Genomic DNA, 11,456 nt, shown 5'->3' with positions numbered 1-11,456 from the left:
GGAAACACGAATTACTTCATTAGAAAACATTTTCTGAGTGCTTACTTAATACCAGACATCATGCTAGATTTCTGTCATACAAAGGCTCTTCTCACAAGGACCTTACAATCAGGTAGGCAAGACAAGCAAACCAGTAAAATTTTCCATGCGGGGCCACAAGAGCAATGATAGACAGGGACATAGGTGCCATCAGAGCCCTCAAAAGGCACCTATTTAACTCTAGGGTCAGAGGAGCTGATGCATGAGCCAAAGCTTGAAAAACAGGTGGGGGTCAGATGATGTTGAGGGGTGTGGAAGAGTCTTGCAGGCAGAGGGGCTCGTGGTGCAGGGGTTCAGGGGCATGAAACAGGGTACTATGTTTGAAGAAGTATAGATAATTCGAATGGAGCACAGGAGGGGTGCAGGGAGAGAAAAGCTGAAGAAAGCCAGATCACAGAGCCCCACGCCAAGCTCACAGAATGGAGTTTACCCCTGAAGGATTCTAAACAGGGCAGGGATGTGTCCAGATTTGCAATTGAGCGTATGTTGCTCCTGGCAGCAGATGGAGTGAAGTGAGCCAGACTGGAGGCAGGAGGAGCATTCAGAACACTGCCATGGGAGGCACACAAGATATGAGGAAGACTTATTTACCGAGAATGCCAGCTAATAAAATAGGAGAAGTGGCAAAATCACTATTTTGCGATCCCAGTTCAGGCAAGGACTATGATTATCCACAGATACTAGGATAGCATGTTTCCAATGGAAAGATAGATCTTTCCAATGGAAAGATCTAGTGGCCGTCACATGAACCTCGAGGTCAAACTTAGCACAAGGAAACAATTCAGTGTTCTTGCCTTCTGTTTTGATGCAGGAAGACACATAACACCTCTTATCCAGTATTCTTTCCAAAGATATTTAATCTGAATTTAATCATGAAAAGCAGACAAATCCAGAATGTGGAAGATTGTCTAAGAAAAATGGCTGGAACTCTTAAAAAATGTGGCATATAGAAAACAGAAATACAAAACGTGAGGGGAATATTCTAAGTTGAAGGAGGTTATGGAGACCCAACAACCACGTACATATGGAATCCTTAATGAGATCTTTGATAAAAACCTGGAAACACCCATAAAAAACATTTTGGGGACAATTGGGGAAATTTGAGTATGAACCAAATATTAGATATTAGTTTTCTTAGTGTGATAATGACATCATTCCTACATAGAATATCTTTATTCTTAGTTGATCTGGAGAATTGAAGAGTGAAGTGTCTTGATATTTTCAATCTACTTTCAAGTGGCTCCATAAAATGTGTGATGTATATATATGTACATATGTGTTATATATGAATGTTTGGGCATATATGATATATGTGTGATATGTATGGGTGCTCTTTCATATCTATGTCATATGTGTATGTGTGAGAGAGAGAGAGAGAGGGAGAGTGCAATATGGCAAAATGTTAATAATTTATGTTCAGGTGGAGAATATATGAGTTCTTACACTATTCTTTCAAGGCTTTTGTAGGTTTAAACACTATGAGAAAGAATAAAAAGGAGAAGAAGAAGACCTAACGAGGGCTTGATCCAAGACAATGACAGCAGGTTTGGGGAGGAAGGTTGGAGTCCAGAGAAACACAGAACTCCCAGGAATCAGTTCCAATCTGGAATAATGGTAGGGGATTCACCTGGAGTGAAGTTATGGGAGTAGGCCCGGTCAGGAGTCCCAGCCCTGGCTAAAGGTTTAATGAGGTACTGTCTTTTTTTTTTTTTTTTTAAGTTTTAAAACAGATTTTACTTTTTTTAAGAGCTATTTTAGGTTTACAGCAAAGTTAAATGGAAAGTACAGACAGTTCCCATAGATCTCCTCTCCCTGCCCTCCACAAAGCCTCCCCCACCATCACATTCCCCATAGGAGTGGGACATGTATTGCAACCCATGAACGTGCATTGACACATCGTTCTCACCCAGAGTCTACAGTAGGGTTAATGAGGTACTGTCATAATGCAAACAGTGGCAGCACCACAATAACAGCAGCACTTAACTTACCCCACAGGGAGCCGGAGGGCAGTGACTAGGCATCGGGATCCTGGGTTCTAATCCCAGCTCTACCACTAAGCAGCTATGTGTGGATGAGTGTAGCTCTTCTGGGGCTCTTCCTGACAAGAAGATTGGACGAGACATCCTCCGAGGTCCCCTTTAACCTTCTGCAAGTGCATAGTTGTACTTATCCTTCCTTATTGATGTTACTCAGAGCCATCTGAGCTAAGCATTAGTGAAATTTTGTCATGCCTGCCATTTCATTCTTTCAGGCTTGATTTATTTCTCCAACCCTTTTGGCCACCCTCCTTTGAGAGGTGAGGTTCTCGCTGAACATCTTGACTAGATGAGGTTCTCGCTGAACACTGGTCCTGAAGTAAAGCTTTCATAGCTGCCAACTCCTGACCCCATCTGCCCCCTGACTTCACAGCAGGACTCCTTCCCAGACTCCTGGATATGGCTTTCTATTGACAGCTCTTCTGATTTTGTCTTTGTTACAAAGCTAATACACACTTATGATAGAAAATGCAGAAAATGTGGGAAACTATGTAGAAGAATCTTTAAATTGCCCACAATTACATCATTTCACTGATAGTACTATTAATTTTTTTCTGAATGGATAGGAGTGGGTTTATATACGTGTGTTGCATGGCTGATCTCTTATATACATATTTTTGTATTCTTATTTTTAACTGAATTGTATACATAATTTTTTTATTTTTAAAGTTTTTATTTATTTTCATTTTGATTATTTTATTTTGATTATTTAAAAGTTTTATTTATTTTGAGAGAGAGAGAGAGAGAATGAGCAGGGGAGGGGCAGAGAGAAACAGAGAGAGAGAATCCCAAGCAGGCTCCACACTGTTTAGCACAGAGCTCAGTGTGGAGCTCGAACTCACAACCTGAGCCTTTGTGGAGGGCGGGGGGAGGGGATCTATGGGAACTCTCTGTACCTCCCACTTAACTTTGCTGTAAATCTAAAATGGCTCATGACATGAGCCAAAACCAAGAGTTGGATGCTCAACTGACTGAACCACCCAGGCATCCCTGATTTTTTCAGACTTAACATATCTTGGGCACTTTCCTGTGAGCAAATGGGACAGATTTCTTTTTCAAAATTTTACAAGCATGGGAGGTCATTTTGGATCCTTATTGTAATGAAACATATTGTATACTCAAGAATGAAATAAATGAAACATTTAAATGTTTCTTTATCCTTATTTGTATCTCTGTGTATAATAAAAAGATTCAACTGTTTTCATATAAGATATTTTCCAAATGATTTGACAGCTCTTGGATGCTTTCTTCTTGTTCTGATATAAGGCTGGCCTGTTACATCATCAATGCAATACCAGGGAATAACAGGATAGAGAAAGGACAAGGGGAAAAAAAAGAATTTCTCAGTTTATGATACTCTATCATTAATGGTAGACCCATATAACCACTTCTGGATAACAGTGGTGGGATTTGTAGGGGGTGTGTGTATAGTGAGTGAGTAGTCGGGGACAACCAGTTGAAGGGAATAAGGAAATGAATTAAATAGGATAGGGATAGGTGTGGGGACACATACAATAAGTACTTGGGAGATTTCTTCTCTTCTTTTCTTACTAATGCTAAATAACAAAGTTTAATTTTAATGTATTGTGTGTGTGTGTGTGTGTGTGTGTGTGTGATTGTGTGTGTGTGTGTGTGTGTGTGTGTGTGTGTGTGTGTGTGTGAGAGAGAGAGAGAGAGAGAGAGGGAGGAGTGGGAGAGACATGTGAGGGGGGGATGCATTCTAGAACTTTTTTTTTTTAAAACCAGCACTGGGGCACCTGGGTGGCTCAGTTGGTTGAACATCCTACTCTTGATTTCAGCTCAGGTCATGATCCTAATGTCGTGGGATTGAGCCCCATGTCGGGTTCTGCACTGAGTGTGAGCCTGCTTGGGATTCTCTCCCTCTCTCCCTTTTCCCTTCTCCCCCACTTGTACTCTCTTTTTTTAAAGTAAAACCTTTAAGAAAATCACTAATCATGAGCACTTTCTAATGTCATTAAATTAATTTTAAAACATTCTAACAGTTGACAGATGGATATTGCTTACTATTTCCAAGGAAGATCCTGAACCATTCAACACCCAAGCACTTAATATTTTGAGTCAAGAAGTTCAAACCACTTAACTTGTCTTCATGGCTTCCCTGGGAAACAAGGAAAAATAAGAAGTTATTCTATACCCCCTCTTTTATATGCTATTTGTCTATAAATGCAGAAATTGTCATTATGCACTTCACAAAAAAGGAAATTCCATAAACAAGTGCATCTCTCTGAAATCACTTCTAACTATCATAGAATATGTACATTGACCTGGCATTGTTTCCTACACACTCCCTGTAATCCTGCAACTTTCCAAATATATACATTTCTCTGACCATCATGCTTATTGTTTTAATGGCTATATAATATTCCATTTTATTGATTATGCCACAGTTTACTCAGTTATCTTTATTGTGACATCTTTAGGGTCATTTCTAAATTATTTTAAGTATCATCAGTAGTGCTATGAATGCATCATTGTGCAAATGGTTTTTTTCCTTTCTTGTCTCATTGATGTTGACTTTTATCATTTCATTTTTTCTAGGCTTGCAAGTATAATAGAACCTCTAAGATGTTTGATTTGTATTTATCTAATTCCTATTGGTGGTATAGGCCATAGTTTCTATTTTCCTGTTTATGAAATGGTCTATTCTCATCCTTCTATACTCTGACCAGTTGCCACAGAGAAGCTAAAGATTAGCCATAAAAATTGTTATTAGATCTAGATTTTTTAGGAATCTAAGCTCCCACAAGTTATATTTGTCATAAATCATTTTTACATTCTGTGGTCTTTCTTTTTTAAACTTTGTTCAGTTACATTATTTAATTTGATGCATGAATAGATGTTAAGAAGAAACTGTAACAGGATTTGCTTACAGATTCATTTCCAATGACTTCCCTTGCCCTTGGAGACCTACTTATCACCCCTGCGATTCCTAACACCTGAATCCTCTGGTCTCAGAGCAAGAAGAGAAACTAGCATTGGCTCAAGGTTGAGGTGGGGTCTGGGACATCCTAGGAACATGGCCTCCTCCATGTGGAACGTGACTCAGAGCTGGGCTGTCCGTCCCCAGGGACATTACTATCAGCACTCTACTTTTTCCACTTCACTATTTGTTCCAGATGATCGTGATATCTCAGAATCAAGCCTCTGACTGTCCCTTAAACCATGTAGTCAGAGACCAGAACTTATTATTCCCAGAGTTGCCTGTGGGTCCCAGGGGGAAATGAACGAGGCTGGTGTGTTTGTTTTGGCTCTGACATGCTTGCTCCAGGTCACTGTGATAACACAGCTGTCTCCCTTCCCTTATCCTGGGCCCGAACCAGGCACTGCACGCTTCCCTGGCTTGGGGCTAGAGGTGTGAGACAGATCCCAGCTCCACACAGAAGATGATCTTTATGGCTATTTCGGGCAGAACACACTACGTGTGTGTTGCCTGCCTCTATTCTCTGTTGTGCATCATACCTGCGTGGCAGCGCCTTATGCCCAGGGAGCCGTGATGTTTGGATGCACGCTTGGCTGCAGCAGCTATGAAGTGAGAGGTGCTCACATGGCTGCTGAGCCATATTCACAGACGCAGTCATTCTGCGCGGCTCTGGGCACTTTGACCACAGTGGGTCATCACACCGAAACTAAGCTCGCCTCTCTGATTCTGCTGAGGTGTAAATGATATGACCTGGGGTGAGAATCCACGAGATGCCGGAGAGGCTGGGGAACATGATGCTTTGTGGATGGGAGTGCGAGAGGGGGAGAGGAGTATACCAATTGTCTACCACTGTATTTCAAAGAAGGCTTATTCTAAAACTTTAAGATAAAAGGATATATGTTTGTTTGAAAAAGTCCTATTAAGAGCTCTGAAAGGCATATCAACAGCCTGAATTAGGGAACTGCAAAAGCCAGTATGATATTCCTCGATTTACAGTGGGGTTACATCTTGAGAAATCCCTCATAGGTTGAAAATACCGTAAGATAAAAATATATTTCGTACTCTTGACCTACAGAACATCATCGCAGCTCAGCCTCACCCACTTTCCACGTGCTCAGAACACTTCCATTAGCCTAGAGTTGAGTCAAATCATCTACCACAAGGCCTGTTTTATACTAAAGTGTTGAGTATCTTGGGGCAGCTGGATGGCCCAGTCAGTTGAGTGCCTCACTTTGGCTCAGGTCATGATCTCACAGTTTGCGGGTTCAAGCCCTGCATGGGACTCTGTGCTGACAGCTCAGAGCCTGGAGCCTGCTTCGGATTCTGTGTCTCCCTCCCTCTCTGCTCCTCCCCCACTCACACTCTGTCTGTCTGTCTGTCTGTCTGTCTGTCTGTCTCTCTCTCTCTCAAATAAATAAACATTAAAATAAATAAACATATAAAGTGTTGACTATCTCATAATTTATTGGAGACTGCACTGAAAACGAAGAACAGAAGGTATGGGTGCAGATGGGTTGTCATTGTGTTGGCTGTTTACCCTTGGATCACGTGACTGGGTGCTGTGCTCACTGCCCCCGCCCAGTCTCACAAGAGAGGGTCGTCCACATATCGCAGTCCAGGGAAAAGATCCAAATTCAAAATTGGAAGTATGATTCCTACTGAATGTACGTTGCTTTTGCACAATCGGAAAGTCGGAAATTTATAAGTTGAACCATCAGAAGTCAGGGAATGCCTATATTGAGGACATGGTTAGAGAGAGCTGTTCACACATGGGCAGAGAGAGAAATTTCAAGAATAAGACAAAGGAGGATAAGACTCAGGGAAAACACTGTGTAAAGAAAGGGTCCAGGGTGGGTAAAGGGAAGGGCAGGACAGGGCTGTCCTTGGGAGGGCTGACCCAGGGCAATATGGCACACCAGCAATTTTGCAACCCTGTTCCCCACCAATAAACAGCTCTCTGAGTACAATGCCACGAGTACCATTATTTGCCCAATATTTATCACTGACGCTCTTTTTTAAAATTTAAGTATCTAGCTTCATCTAATATAATATTATCTGGGAAATCAGGTTTGATATGCTAGCTATATATAAATTTCTTATATATATTAAAACAAACACATAATTATTATATATATTATATATTAAAGGATAAATATTGGTGGTGCGCCTAAAAAATCTCGGGTACTGATCAGTAGTATGTGCGCCATTCTCTGGAAAATCCATCCACCCTTCAACCCACAGCCCATACCTAAGCCGTCATCATGTCTTATTGGAATTATCTGAACTTTGCTCAGAAAACTCTCTTCCTTCTCTCCATCTCCTACTGTAGGCAAAGTCAGGCTCACTCATCAAATTTCAACCTGGCCTTCACTTCCCAAGGAAATGCACCCTCACCCCAACTGCTACCCCTCTAGACTGGGGAAGGGCTCTTACCATATGATTCCATATTGCTCCCTCTTTCCTTATTTACTGACTACACTTGTTACTATCACTGATTTCATTATAGCTGCCCTGTGAACAACACAAGGGTTGGGGGCACTGACCCCTGCACAGTAGAAAATCCACATGTAACTTTTGACTCCCCCAAACTTAACTACAAATGGCTTACCGTTTTCCAGAAGCCTTACTAGTAACATCAACATTTGATTAACATGTTTCATAGGTTAGATGTATTCTATACTGTATTCATGCAATAAAGTAAAACTAGAGAAAAGAAAATGTTATTAAAATCATAAGGAAAAGACATTTACAGCCCTGCACTGTATTTATTGAAAAATATCTGCATATAAGTGGATCCACACAGTTCAAACCTATGCTGTTCAAGGGTCAACCATATTTCCAACCCTCCATTGAAGGTGAACTCTGCCGGGGCAAAGAAACATTCATATTTTTCATCATTATATTAGCAGGCCGAGCTCATTGCCAAGTACGCTGTAGCACTCAACTAGTTGTTGAATGAATGAATTCCACTGTTTGGCACCCCTAAACAATTCTCCCTTTTATCAAAATCTTTTCTTAGCTGACTTTCAATTTTCAAAATATTTAGACCTCTGGATTTAAAGGCCAAGTGCATAACTGGCTTATTTGTGCGATCCAGCTAGCCAGTGAGATGTTTCCTGGCAGACAATCTACTTGAAGTTCTTCAAATCACGCTATGTTGCAGGGTCCTCTATGTGTGGTGGCTGTCAGCACCCTTCAGGGTTAGACTCCAGGGTTCCAGCCTCCAATTTCTCACTTATTGTGTGACCTTGAGCAAGTTATTGAACATCCCATGACTCGATTTCCCCATCTGTAAAATCATACCCACTTCATAATAAGTTTTTAAAAAATGTTTTTAGCATGGTGCTTGGCACACGTAAGCACTCAGTAAATTATCATTATAGCTACTAGATGCCTTTCTCTCAACACACTCCAGTTCATTACCATCTCTTTTTAAAAGTGTAACCAGTCAAAATTAAACCCAACCACTCTAGTCTGACTAGAGTAAAAGGTGCAGGAGGCTAGCAACACCCGAGTTTTAGATATTTTACTTATTTTAATACACTGTAAGATCACTCTGGTTTTGGTTTTGGTTTTAGTAGCCAAATCATACTGTTGAGCCATATTGACCTTGCATTTACTATGGGGCACCTGGGTAGTTTAGTTGGTTAAGCATCCAACTTTGGCTCAGGTCATGATCTTGCAGTTCGTGAGTTTGAGCCCCACATCAGGCTCTGTGCTGACGGCTCAGAGCCTGGAGCCTGCTTCTGATTCTGTGTCTCCTTCATCTCTGCCCCTCCCCTGCTCATGCTGTCTCTCTTTCAAAAATAAATAAAAGAAATTAATAAAACCTTCAGACCTTTTTGTGTGAATTTCTGTCCAAATAGCACTCACTCTTCCTGTCTCTTAACAATTAATTGATTTTTTTTAATGCAGAACTTTTGCATTTGTTCTTGTGAGTTTTAATTTTGTTGTCTTAGACATGGTATTTCAGTTCATAATGATCATTTTGAAGTTTGATGACATTCTGCCATATTTGTTATCATTCTTAGATTGATGGCATCTGCAAATTTAAGTACATTTTAAAATGGTATATATAAATCATCCATAAAGTTGTTGAACAGAAAGAATCCAAGGGAAAAATCCACATAACTTTAGTAAAGTCTCTGCAACTCAACATCAATGGACCAGCAGCATTCTTCATATGAAATCACCCAGCCTAGAAATCATCCATCTTGTCCATTAGGATTCTAGATTCCACTTCTCAATTAAGATGCCTGCAAAAATTGGGGTCCAAAGATGTTTGTTGAGGTACTATTTATAAAAGCAAAAAATAGGAAACAATCTCAATGTCCCACAAACGGTAATTGATTGAATACATTTTCGTACATACTTTCAATGGACTATTCTTTGTCATTGCAAAACAAAAATTAAAATTTTGCAGATTCATGGTTTCCAAACTTATTTTTAGCCATAGATATTACAGAAATTTGCTGGGTTTGCTCCCTAGTTTTTATTCCCTCTTCTAATAATATCACTCTGACATTCCAAGGGGGAAAGTTCCCTTTCCCACTGGTGTATTGTTAGTGAAACTAAAAATAAATAATAGAGTGACTTTTGCTTTCCTAGCCAGAGGGTGTACCCCTGACCCAACCTAGACAAGTGGACTCTCTCTTCTAGCACTTTAAAAATAAAAACTTGGAAGTGATGCATCATAGCAACCATGCCCTCATCCAACTGGCTATTAATCCTTGCTGCCGGGAGCCCAGAGCTGCCCTGGCTCCTGCCCTTTCTGATTCTAACTTTTCACCTATGCCTTTGGTTCGATGAACTACGCATAACCTTCTAATGAATTGCATTTTTGTTTAAGCTACCTAGTGTTAATTTCTGTTGCTTAAATCAAAAACTCTATGTAAGGTGACAGACGGTAGCTACACTTGTGGGAGGCATAGCATAATGTATAAAGTTGTGGAATCATTACGTTGTACACCTGAAACTAAGGTAACATTGTATGTCAAGTATACTTCAATAACAAATAAATTTAAAAATTAATTTAAAAACTCTAACTCTAGAGCCCTTTAAAATCTTGTTAAACCATTTTAAAAATTCCAATATATAAAACAAACAAACAAGCAAAAACAGAGTGTCTGTGTTAATGGGAGGTCTAGCCACTTGACTACCTCTTGCCCTGTACAGCAAACGGACAAGGCTCTCTAAATACAGTGTAAAATACAACAAATACAGTGTAAAATACAAGTCGCCTTTCACGGATGTAATATCTTCCCTTCCCTTGCTGGTGATGCTAATGCAGTTTTCTTCGATTACCTGCATTGTCTCTATTTTCTGCAAGTCTTCTTCTACTGTTTGTTTTATGTTTTGTTCTCTATCTTTCATCTTAGATGCTTTTCTTAAATATCTGATTATCTTTGGCTTTCAGTTCATATTTAAAACAACTCACTAAAATATGATCAGAAATGTAGATGGACAGGAATGGTATCCAATTCTCCTGTTTTCAGCTCCACTCTTTACATCTGGTTCTTAGTGCCTTTGATTCCTGAGAATTCCTGGAGCTCTGCTGTCCAAATTGCCTTGTTTTCACTGGCATCTTCTTTGTAGGCACTTGCTTTCCCCTTTCTTCGTCCTGCCAAGTGAGTTCCATGCATTCACTTATTTTCCATCTTCCAAAAATGTGTTGTCATCAATGGCCCTGTTATCTCCTCTCCTAATCTTTTTATCCTTGTGGGTTCTTCTCTTTCTTATTCCCTTAATGTAATTCTAAGGTTTGTTTGTTTGTTTGTTTGTTTGTTTTTAGTTGAAGCAGGAATAACGGTTAGAGTTCATTTCACTAGAAAATTCTATCTACCTTTTCTATAATAACCATGGTTTCTTTTTATAGTAAAAGCAAAGAATGGTGTTTTTAACTTTTTTACATGTTTTTTAACATGTTTTTTTTCTTTTTTACACGTTTTAACATGCAGTACCTGTGACATTCTCATTTTGCCTATCAATAGTCAAAAACCAATTAACTAATTGATTAACAAATTGATTCAAAAAGGAAATAAAGATGGTTACTATGACTGGTCCTTGGTAAATTCATATTGGTTCCAAGTGTTCATTTAATTATTTTCTAGGTATTCACAACAAGCAACCCTGTTTAACCAAGTGATTCTATTAATTATCAACATTTAACACCAAACTGGTAATTAGCAGAACCTACAATTTTCCTTCATACAAGGTCAATCCAATTTCAATTCCTCTCTAGTTTCTCATGAATTTTTAAGGTTTATTGATAGTTACTTTGCAATCCTTTCTCCAAGACTTCTTAGCATCTTAGAAAGTAATTTATCTAGACGTGGAGGTTTTGTTTGTTAAAATAATTAATTCTAATAAATTACATCACCTACCTTAGGCTTTAATTGTCTTGTTGCTGTTTGTTCTAAATGTTTTCAGTTTAAAGACCA

The sequence above is a fragment of the Prionailurus viverrinus genome, chromosome A3, assembly GCF_022837055.1.
Source record: "Prionailurus viverrinus isolate Anna chromosome A3, UM_Priviv_1.0, whole genome shotgun sequence".
Classification (NCBI taxonomy): Eukaryota; Metazoa; Chordata; class Mammalia; order Carnivora; family Felidae; genus Prionailurus; species Prionailurus viverrinus.
The sequence above is the reverse complement of the archived record's forward strand: the minus strand, read 5'-3'. Positions refer to the sequence as shown.